This window comes from Pongo abelii, chromosome 13 (assembly GCF_028885655.2).
Source record: "Pongo abelii isolate AG06213 chromosome 13, NHGRI_mPonAbe1-v2.0_pri, whole genome shotgun sequence".
Lineage (NCBI taxonomy): Eukaryota > Metazoa > Chordata > Mammalia > Primates > Hominidae > Pongo > Pongo abelii.
Window position 1 is genome coordinate 78,908,919 of NC_071998.2, and position 12,280 is coordinate 78,921,198.

Sequence of the window (12,280 nt, forward strand, 5' to 3'; positions counted from 1 at the left end):
AGATTTATTTATTTAATTTTGAGACAGAGTTTCGCTCTTGTTTTCCAGGCTGGATTGCAATGGTGTGAGCTCTGCTCACTGCAACCTCCGACCCCTGGGTTTGAGCAATTCTCCTGCCTCAGCCTCCTGAGTAGCTGGGATTACAGGCACCTGCCACCATGCCCGGCTAATTTTTTTGTATTTTTAGTAGAGATGGAGTTTCACCATGTTGGCCAGGCTGGTCTCGAACTCCTGTCCTCAAGTGATCCGCCCGTCTTGGCCTCCCAAAGTGCTGGGATTACAAGTGTGAGCCACCGCACCCAGCAGATTTCTTATAGATACAGACAAGATCATTCTAAAATTTACGTAGAAAGGTAAAGGAACTAGAATAGCCAAAACAATTCTGAAAAAAGAATACAGTGAGAAAAATCATTCTACTTGATTTCAAGACTTACAATATAACTATAGTAATCAAGACTAGGTGGTGTTGTCAGGAAGACAGATGTATAAATAAACAGAACTGAAAAAGAAAAGCCAGAAATAGCATTAAGGGCAGACAATTGATTTTTGACATAGGCACCAAAGCAATTACTGAAGGAAAGACAGTCTTTTAAACAAATGAATTGAGTAATTGAATATCCATAAGCAAAAAAAACCTTTCAAACCCTATATAAAAATTAACTTGAAATGAATCATAAAAGTAAAATGTCAAGCTATACTTTTAGAAAATAACATAGATGAAAATCTTTGAGAGCTAGGACTTTGTAAAGAGTTCTTAGATATGACACCAAAAGCATGATCTATAAAAGAAAAAAAGAATCAATAAACTGGACTTCACCAAAATTTAAAACTTTTGCTCTGTGAAAGATGCTGATAAGAAGATAAAAAGGCATGCAACAGAATGGAGAAAATCTTTGCAAACTACATATCCTACAAAGGTACTCCTTGTTCTAGTATCTAGAACTCATAAAACTCAAGAGCAAATAATTCAATGGGAAAATAGGCAAAGGACATGAATAGACATTTCACTAAAGAGAATACACAGATAGCAAATAAGCACATGAAAAGATTCTGAACATCATTAGCTATTTGGGAAATGCAAATTAAAACCACAGTAATATATCACTACATACCTATTAGAATGGCTAAAATAAAAATGTGTTAAAACATCAAATGCTAGTGAGGATGTTGAGAAACTGAATCACTCATACACTGTTCGTGGGAATGTAAAATGGTACAGCTGTTCTGGAAAATAGTTTGCCAGGTTTTAAAAAACTAAACAGTCACTTACCATATGACCCAGCAATTATACTCTGGGCATGTACCCCATAGAAATGAAGACTCATGTTGACACAAAAACCTGTACATGAATGTTTAGAACAACTTTATTAGTATTAGCCCAAACTGGAGGCAGCCCAGATGTTTTTTCAGTGGACAGTTAAACCAACTATGGTACATCCATTTCGTGGAATATCACTCAGTAATAAAAAGGAATAAACCAGTGATACATGCAGCACCTCAAATGAATCCCCAGATAATTATGTTTAATGACACATTTCCAAAAGGTTATATACTGTATGATTCCATTTCTGTAACATTCTTGAAATAACACAACTGTAAAATTGAGAAAAGATTAGTTTTTGCTAGGGGCTAAAGATGCAGGGGGAAGGGCAAGAGATTTATGTACCTATAAAAGGGCAACATGTGAAACTCTTGCAGGGATAAAAATGTTCTGTAATTCTACTATCTCAACCTCAATATCCTGATTGTAATACTGTACCATAGTTTTGCAAGATGTTATCATTAGGGGAAACTGGGTAAAGGGTACATGGTTTCTTTCTGTATTAGTTCTCATAACTGCATGTGACTCAATAATGAAATTGAAATAACATTTTTAACTAAAAAGTAAATGATTGCAGTAGAATCTAAGGTAATAGGAGAAATCAACACCAGGGCCCACTTGAGAATGGTTTTATAAAATGATCAGACAGTATTTTTAATCACTCTGAACCTTGGGGATTTATAAATAAAATGAAAAATAAGGGTGATAAAGACAAACATCTGAATCTTGAAAAAGATGACCATAGATTGCCGGATAAGAGGTTCATCCCTGGATTATGTCTACCAAGCAGTGCCAAAACATATCTAAGGTTGTACACAGTGTACAGTATACTTTTTATTTTATTTTTGAGATGGAGTCTCACTCTGTTGTCCAGGCTGGAGTGCAGTGGCATGATCTTGGCTCACTGCAATCTCCACCTCCCAGGTTCAAGCAATTCTCCTGCCTCAGCCTCCTGAGTAGCTGGGATTACAGGCGTGCACCACCATGCCCCACTAAATTTTGTATTTTTAATAGAGATGTGGTTTCGCCATGTCGGCCCGGCTGGTCTTAAACTTCTTGAACTCCTGACCTCAGGTGATCCGCCCGCTTCAGGCTCCCAAAGTGCTGGGATTACAGGTGTGAGTCACCCCACCTTGCCCAGAAAACTTTTTTAAAAATTAAGGTTTGAATCATCTTGCATCTCTGGATGTTTTCCTCCAAATTTAACAATTTCTTTTTTTTAAAGTTTTACTTTTCTGAATGAGATTTTCTCCCAATATTTGTTAAAAAGATGATCCCTTCTCCACTGACTTACCTTTGGCAAAAATAAATTAATCAGAAATTTTTAAGCTTATATCTGAACTCTCTCTATTCCACTGCTCATGTGTCTATCCTTTTGCCAATACTTATGTTTATTTAGATCTTCCTCAATGTTTGCAGTTTTCAGCATGCAATTCTTACACAAATCTTATTAGATGTTAACTAAATATTTCGATCTCCAATTACTCATTCTTTTTTTTTTTTTTGAGACAGAGTCTTGCCCAGTCGCCTAGGCTGAATTGCAGGGGCACAATCTCGGTTCACTGCAACCTTGGTCTACTGGGTTCAAGCGATTCTTCTGCCTCAGCCTCCCGAGTGGCTGGGACTTCAGGTGCGCACCACCACGCCCAGCTAATTTTTGTATTTTTAGTAGAGACGGGGTTTCACTATATTGGCCAGGCTGGTCTGGAACTCCTGACCTTGTGATCCACCGACCTCAGCCTCCCAAAGTGTTGGGATTACAGGCGTGAGCCACCGCGCCCGGTCTCCAATTATTCATTCTGGTATATAGAAATAAAATGGATTTTTGTATACTGACTTCAATCTTGGCTAAGCTAGAATTAGTGTGATTTGGGAATGATATTTAAAGGAAGGTGAGCACAAGGTATAAGATAAGTGTATTTTAAACAGTTGATGTTTAAAAAAATGTATACTTGTTTTTTTTTTTTTAGATGAAGTCTTGCTCTGTCACCCAGGCTGGAGTGCAATGGCACGATCTTGGCTCACTGCAACCTCTGCCTCCCGGGTTCAAGTGATTCTCCTGCCTTAGCCTCCCGAGTAGCTGGGATTACAGGCAAGCACCACTGTGCCCAGCTACTTTTTGTAGTTTTAGTAGAGACGGGGTTTTGCCATGTTGGTCATGCTGGTCTCGAACTTCTGACCTCAAGTGATCTGCCTGCTTCGGCCTCCCAAAGTGCTGGGATTATAGGCCGTGAGCTATCACACCCAGCCTAGGGTACATTTTTGTAATTAAATTTTCATTGTTCTCATAGCAACCATTTATAAAACATTCCAGATGTTTTATAAATAATAATGTTTTATAAATGTATCTCAAATTATATAATCCCTTATTAACTTGTAGAACATAATCTTTCTGCCTAATGTACCTTTTCCCCACGTTAGAGAAGAAAAAAATGTATCAGGCTGCCTTACAAAAAAAGAAATGTAATTAGGGAGTCTCACTGTCTGTACCAAGTACCAGTCAAACAGAAAACTGATTGCGGGAGGAATTTACTCCTCCTTCCTTGTTATGGTTTTAGTGTTTGTCTCCTCCAAAAATCATGTTGAAATCTAACTGCCATCATAACAGTATTAAGAGGTGGGAACTTTAAGAAGTATTTAGGTTATCTGATGCTGTTATTACAGGAGTGGAATCACTCCCTCTTGCTCTCTTTAACCCAGCAAGAAGTCCCTTGCCAAATGCTGGTGCCTTGATCTTGGACTTCCCAATAACTCCAGAACTGTGAGGAAATAAATTCCTGTTCATTATAAATTATTCAGTGCATGGTATTCTGTTATAGTAGCAAAAGATGAACTAAGGCACTCCCCAAATGCCTTTTTGCTTTGTGGTATCTCAGGGTATGTTTTTTATTTAGTCAAAGAAGAAAAAATAAATCAATACCATGAAAGATTCAAATCCAAAATTTTTTTTGTATCCTTTTTCCTGCCCTTTCCTCTAATTAACTAATACGATGGATTATGTATTCCCCAAACTAAAGGGTCTACTTCTATATGCACCTCCTCAACAATAAAAATATTTCCCAATGATTTCACCAAGTAAAATGCATCTTTCCACCCTTTCCTAGTCCTGAAAATGTGATTTCTAAAAGTGCTAAATGCTAAGTACTAAGTACTTTGTACTTAGTACCAGTCATTGTAGAAGAAACTTTGAATTAATTATGCAGAAAATAATTTTTTAATTGTGTATATAATTTTGGGACTTTGCTTCTGTGAGGGTGGAGTACTGGCTGCTCCCCGTGCCTATGAGTGCTCTCTCGCTTCTTCTGCAGCCTGTGATTGGTTGTGTGCTGCCTTTTATACCCAATCCTCCTTATTTGGTGAGGATTCTACGACATCTGCTAGTTTTGTTGTCACATGGCTTATTGATTTGAAATGTACTTTCATCTCATGTGGTTTACAGGAGTTAACTGGGAGAAAGACTGAACAATAAATAGTCCAGCTGTCTAGATACTAAAGATTTACAAAATGTCTTTCAAACAAAGAGCTAGTCCCTTAAAAGCAATTAAAGAGAAGGTCAAATTACCATTTTCTTTTCTCCTTTTTTTTTTGAGATGGAGTTTCGCTCTTGTCGCTGAGGCTGGAGTGCAATGGCGCCATCTTGACTCACTGCAACCTCTGCCTCCCAGGTTCAAGCGATTCTCCTGCCTCAGCCTCCCAAGCAGCTGGGATTACATGCGCCCATCACCACGTCCAGCTAATTTTTATATTTTTAGTAGAGACCAGGTTTTGCCATGTTGGCCAGGCTAATCTCGAACTCCTGACCTCAGGTGATCCAACCGCCTCAGCTTCCCAAAGTGCTGGGATTACAGGCATGAGCCCCTGAGCCCGGCCAAAATTACCATTTTCATGGGATCCACATGAGCCTAAAAAATTCAAGAGAATCAACTGAAAAACTGTAACACACAGTCATAGGTATAACTAGCAAGAGGTTAGTATCTATGAGATATATAATGAACTTGTAAAAATCAATTTAAAAAAATTACATAATAGAAAAATGAATAAAGGCCGGGCATGGTGGCTAATGCCTGCAATCCCAGCACTTTGGGAGGCTGAGGTGGGCAGATCACGAGGTCAGGAGTTTGAGACCAGCCTAGCCAATGTGGTGAAACTCCATCTCTACTAAAAATACAAAAATTAGCCAGGCGTGGTGGCAGGAACCTGTAATCCCAGCTACTCGGGAGGCTGAGGCAGAAGAATTGCTTGAACCTGGGAGGCAGAGGTTGCAGTGAGCCAACATCATGTCATTGCACCCCAGCCTGGGAAACAGAGCTAGACTCTGTCTTGGGGAAAAAAAAAAAAAAGAAAAGAAAAGAAAAATGAGTAAAAAACATCAACAGGCATACAACAGAAGAGAAAATCCAAATGGCTAAAAAACATTTGAAAAGATGTTCAATCTCTTTAATAGGCAGGCCAATGGAAGTTAAAATCATAATGTAATGCCACTGAATACTTATCAAATTGGAAAAAGTTTAGAGAATATCAAGTATCAAGTATTAATGAGATCTAAACAAACGTACCCTTATCCACATCAAATGCCAACAGTGCATCAATCGACAGGCATGTCAAAGGGAAATAATATAATGTTGAGAAATGCCTTCAATAGTTAAAGAAATCTAGTGTATGGAAACAGTCCCATTTCAAATTTGATAGGGGAAAGGTGGACTATTCAATTAATGCCAGCAATATATTCAGTGGGATCACATCTCATACTTAACAAGCACTGTAAACACTAAACATACCAAATTTTCAAATGCAAAAACATTTTTTAAATTTAAAAATAAAGAAACTGGCCAGGCGCAGTGGCTCATGCCTGTAATCCCATCACATTGGGAGGCTGAAGCAGGCGAATCACGAGGTTAAGAGATCAAGACCTTCCTGGCCAACATGGTGAAACCCTGTCTCTACTAAAAATACAAAAATTAGCTGGGAGTGGTGGTGTGCACCTGTAGTCCCAGCTACTTGGGAGGCTGAGGCAGGAGAATCGCTTGAACCCAGGAGGCAGAGGTTGCAGCGAGCCGAGATTGTGCCACTGCACTCCAGCCTGGTGACAGAGCGAGACTCCATCTCAACAAAAAAATAAATAAAAACAAAACAACAACAACAACAACAAAAGAAACCATAATAGTCCTAAAATGAACAGTGGAAATCAAGGAAGAATTTTTCAGTGAATGCAGAAGTAACTATAACACAAAAGCCAGGAGGCTGTTAAGAAGAGATGGATAAACTTGGCCAGGTGTGGTGGCTCACACCTGTAATCCCAGAACTTTGGGAGGCTGAAGAGGGCAGATCACCCGAGGTCAGGAGTTCAAGACTAGCGTGGCCAACATGATGAAACCCTGTCTCTACTACAATACAAAAATTAGCCAGGTGTAGTTGTGGATGCCTGTAATCCCAGCTACTTGGGCGACTGAGGCAGAAGAATCGCTTGAATGACTTCATACAAAAATTAGCCAGGTGTAGTTGTGGGTGCCTGTAATCCCAGCTACTTGGGCGACTGAGGCAGAAGAATCGCTTGAATGACTTCATCTTAAAAAAAAAAAAGAGACGGAAGAGATGGATAAACCCAATGACGTAACAAAAAGTCTTCATGGCAAAACCATCAAAAGCAAATTACAAATTGGAAAATAATAGTTATAAGTCATAGCACATAGATTCCCTTATACATAAAAAACTCCTAAAAGTCATTAAGCAAAAGATCTACAATACAATAGAAATAAAAGTAAAAGATACAAGCAGTTCCAGAAAACGCAGCATACAGCGCTGTAAAATATAAGAGATATTCAACCAGATCCATAGTAAGAGAAATAAGAACTCAACTATAAGATACCATTTTAACCCACTAGATCATTGAAAGATTAAAACCTGATAAATGGTATGCGGAGGATTTAACAGCTGGGAGTGCCACTTGGAAGGGCCTCTGAGGAGAACAATCACATCTGTGCCTGAGGATTGACCCCTCAGACACACTGGCACACATATGCAGTATCTTATAAAAGTTTATTAGCTGCACCATTGTTTACATTAGGAAAAGAGTAGAAACATCTCCAATTTCATACAAGAATGCTTTTTGAGAAATAATGATTTCTAAATATATGTATTTGCTTCTATATGTACAAAATATCTCTGGAAGGATTCACAAGAAAATGACAAGATGATGATGATGACGATGATGATGATGATGATGATGATGATGACGATGATGATGATGACGATGATGACGACGACGATGATGATGATGATGATTTTGAGGCGGAGTTTCGTTCTTGTCACCCAGGCTGGAGTGCAATGGCGCGATCTCGGCTCACTGCAACATTCGCCTCCTGGGTTCAAGGAATTCTCCTGCCTCAGCCTCCCGAGTTGCTGGGATTACAGGCACCTACAACTACGCCCGGCTAATTTTTGTATTTTTAGTATAGACAAGGTTTCACCATGTTGGTCAGACTAGTCTGGAACTCCTGACCTCAGGTAATCCGCCCTCCTCAGCCTCCCAAGGACCTGGGATTACAGGAGTGAGCCACTGCACTTGGCCTGAAAATGACAAGATTATATTCAGGTGATTCAGATGCTGAGTTCAGGATAACAGTCATTTGTTCTTTACCTTCTCTATGTTCTGTAGACTTTAGCCAAGTATTCACTGATTGTCTTCTGTTTTCAGTGTTTCTGTATTCATGCTTTTACGTTAATAAAAGTTTGTTTCACATACAGGCCATATAAGGCCTGCTGATGAGTTCACCAGGTAAGGTCTGGGAAGTGACAGTAAGATTATTCCCCTGAATTGGTACAGAGGCCATTGTCTGGAGGCATCTTTCCTCCAACAGTCAGGAAAATAGAAACATTCAGAAAATGGAGAAGAAGATGCACATTGGAGGGTACTGTGCATTCATTCATTCATTCAAACAATATTTATTGAGCACCCACTATTGACAGACAGTTTGGGGACATGGTAGCTCATAAAAGAGTCTTGTCAGAAAGGAGAAAGCAGACAAATAATTACATTCATAATTAATTGCAACTGGGATAAGCTGATGTCTTAAAGATAAGAGTTAGCTATCAACAAGATTGAGAGGTACAGAGGCCTAACATCCTCAAGAGACAGAAAAGCTCCTTCAAAGGTCATAGTGAGACAGAAACATGGCAATGTGAGGCTCAAAAAGAAGCCAGTGTGGGTACAGCGCAGAAACCAGCAGTGGTGCAAACTGAACATCCCAAGAATGGGCAAGTGGTAGGCCAAGGTCAGATCATCCCCAATCTTGAAGATCAATGTTTGGAATTTACTTTTTTAAATAAAGCATCACTGGAAGTAACAAGTAGAAACAAGTAACAAGTAGAAACAAGGAAGTTTAAGTAGACACAGTGTGCAGTCTGATTTTTATGCAGACAAGAAGAAAATTGCTTGGAGAAGGAGATGTGTGAACATAGTCAAGACCTTACCCAGAACACCTGGGTTTGAGATGATGGCAGTCATGGTATGAGACACAGACAGATCAAAAAGATATTTGGGTGTAGAACACAAAAGATTCACTAATAGATTCAATTTGAAAGTCAGGGAGAAGTATTTACATCAGTGGTTCTCAAGGTTTGGTGGGACCTGGGACACTTGTTTAAAATGGAAGTTCCTGGGCCCATGCTCAGAGGTTCTGATTTTGTAGATTTTGAGTACAAAGATGCTGGAACCTGAATTTTTAATAAGCAGCTCTGGTAATTCTGATGATGATGCACCTCCTGCCACACTTGAGAAGGCACTAATTTAAAGGACTCCCAAACTTCTGGCTTACACAAGACAGTGGTCAGGGTTGGGATGGGGGCACCATTTAAGAAAATGTAAATGATGATGGCCAAGAAAGCTTGTGAGTATGGGCCATGAATTCAGGAGCCTCTACTCCTCATAGACCCCTTGGAGCAGACAGACCAAGAGACTGACTGCAATTAATGTTTAGACTGTTTCTATAGGGCTGCCCAAGTGGCCTTTCTGATAGAAGTAGTTCATCAGCTAAGTGTCATTATCTGCCTTACAAACTTGATTCCATTTAGAATGCTGAGAGGTGGTTACTTCCAGGCATATGTCTGACTTGACCCTGCTGACACTGGCTACCTGTGAGAGTACCACCTACTCCCTCCTCCTAGATCACTAGGCATCAGCCAAGCTGGCCTGTCACCACTCTGATACCAACTTGGCTTGCCCCATCACCATATTTAGTTCTAAATATCTAAACTACTTAAAATAGTGTCTGCCTGCCCTTTTTAAAAGATTAATTAATAGTCAGGGCATGGTGGCTCAAGCCTGTAATCCCAGCACTTTGGGAGGCTGAGGCGGGTGGACTGCCTGAGGTCAGAAGTTCGAGACCTGCCTGATCAACATGGAAAAACCCCGACTCTACTGAAAATACAAAATTAGCTGGACATGGTGGCACATGCCTGTAATGCTAGCTACTTGGGAGGCCGAGGCAGAAGAATTGCTTGAACCCAGGAGGCGGAGGGTGCAGTGAGCCGAGATCACACCACTGCACTCCAGCCTGGGCAACAAGAGTGGAACTCCGTCTCGAAAATAAATAAATAAATAAATAAATGAATAAATAAATAAATAAATAGATAGATAAATAATAAAGATTAATAGCCAGCTGCGGTGGCTCATGCCTGTAATCCCAGCACTTTGGGAGGCTGAGGCGGGAGGATCACCTGAGGTCAGGAGTTCAAGACCAGGCTGGCCAACATGGTGAAACCCAAGCTCTACTAAAAATACAAAAATTAGCTGGGTGTGGTGGTGCACACCTGTAATCCCAGCTAGCCAGGAGGCTGAGGCAGGAGAATCGCTTGAACCCAGGAGGTGGAGGCTGCAGTGAGCCGAGACGGCGCCATTGCACTCCAGCCTTGGCGACAGAGCCAGACTCTGTCTCAACAACAACAAAAAAGATTAATAGACTTTATTTTTTAGAGCAGTTTTAGGTTCACAGCAAAACTGAGTGGAAGAACAGAGACTCCCCAGATCCCTTTCTTTGCTGAGTGCCCTTTTTCTGGTACTGCACAATGCTCCAGGCCTATCTCCTACTTTCCTTGCTTCAGTCCTCCTGGAATCAGCCATTTCTCCAAGGAGCGGCCCTGGTTCCTTTTACTGGAAAATGGTGTTAGAAACCAAGATCTGGGCTTTGTGTTTGTTGCTGCTTAAAGTGCTCCTGCTTGTAGGATCTCTCAGCCAACAGAGCAAGGAGGTCTCTGTGTGTACTATGTGTATATAACATAATTACATTTCCCTTTTAACCAGCTATATCTATATTAAGCTAAATATGAGTTCATACTGATGTCTTCAACTCTAATCCATTACCACATGAATCACTGTCACCACCTCACCTTGCTTATTTATTTGTAACTTCCACTCCAACAGTGAGACACTTGGCTCTCACCATCTGCCATACAATAACTTAATTGTTCCATTCCAGTCCCCACTTACAGCGGTGCCTGAACTGTTGACCCGTACCCCCATGCCTCATTCATTTTTATCCCTTTACCTTGCATTATTCTCTTCCATCGCACTCTACATTGTTTATATTCTTCATTTTATGCTTATTTATGTTTATTTTCTGTTTTCCTTCTCTATAACAGAGACTTTCACCGCTGAGTCCCAAGCACCTAAAATCTGCACAAAGTAGGTGTCCAGTAAATAAAGTGGAACAAATGAACAGAAAATTGTAATGCTTATTATGTTAATTAGGCAGGTCTCAGGAGGGCCTTTCCTAGCCAGTCCTGTGTCACTCCGCTTTGAGATACTGAATCTATTTCAATCAAAGTATAATCATAGCATATAATTTACACTTTTCAACAATTCAACTCCTTTTCTCCCCAATTGCTACAATTATAACCACTTAACTAAAACAGTGAACTATTACAAACTCACATCCCCTATTTTTTCCTTTAAGGCCTGACTCTAACTAACCACCACCTCCCCGCATTCCCATCCCTTGCCACCTTAAACCTCCTAGATACTGCCTATCAGTTTAAATTTTCTAGACATTTTTATTCTGTCTGCTCTAGTTACCTACTGATATATTTTTTTCACATTTGTTAAAAACATGAATAACATAATCAATATCGTAAATCCAAATCACAGAGTTAATGAGAAGTTATATAAACATTAGGCTGTTGATTTTCAGTTAATCTTCCAAAAGGACCGTGAAGGCCTATAAAACAATTTTTGAAAAAAGTACACAGATTTGCTCTCTTTTCCTTAGTGAAAGCCTGAGTTTTAAGAACAAAGACACTAACAGAAAACATATGGAAAAGATCAGTAACAAGATGGAATCTTGGCTCAAGTGTGGTCTGCCACGTTTTTCATACCAATGTCTCAAATAATAGACCAGATTTTTACAATTGCCAAAGCATCACTTGAAACATTGTATACTTTTCTTAATGCAAAGTTTAACAAAATAAATCTTGTGAGTTCTTTGTAAAAAGCTAATGGAAAACACTTTTTTGAGGAAACAAAATGAACTCCAGGATTCACTTTATCTTATTAGTTTGTAAAAGCTTAAATGAATTCCCCCCCAAAATGAACTCCGAGTCCACTGCCAAAAGACACAAGTCAACTCTCTGTTTAGAATATGAGAACAGTGTAAAAATTAAACATTAAAAAGTTAACTGTTACTATTCAGGAGAGATAGCTCTATGAAATGAAGAACTTTTCTAAATCTACAAAATACAGGCAATAGCTATTGAGTAACATAAGCTTTTCATTCCATTTTATTCAATACTACAAAATTATTTTGTGCAATACTAAAAACAGGCAAATTGAAGATACACCTTTGGAGTGCAACCAACTGACTAATTTTATCTGAAAGGATATTAGAAGTCATTCTAGTGGGTACATCTGCCAAAAAGAGGAGAAATGAGATAGCTGATAAAAATGAAGATGTAAGCCTTTGTATAGAA

The 12,280-nt window shown here is 39.5% G+C and overlaps 1 protein-coding gene across 3 annotated transcripts in view; it reads right to left on the bottom strand.

Moving 5' to 3' along the window:
* The window catches only part of CENPP (centromere protein P), a 282,356-nt gene that overhangs the window by 170,691 nt on the left and 99,385 nt on the right, over nucleotides 1-12,280 (bottom strand). The window lies entirely within an intron of this gene.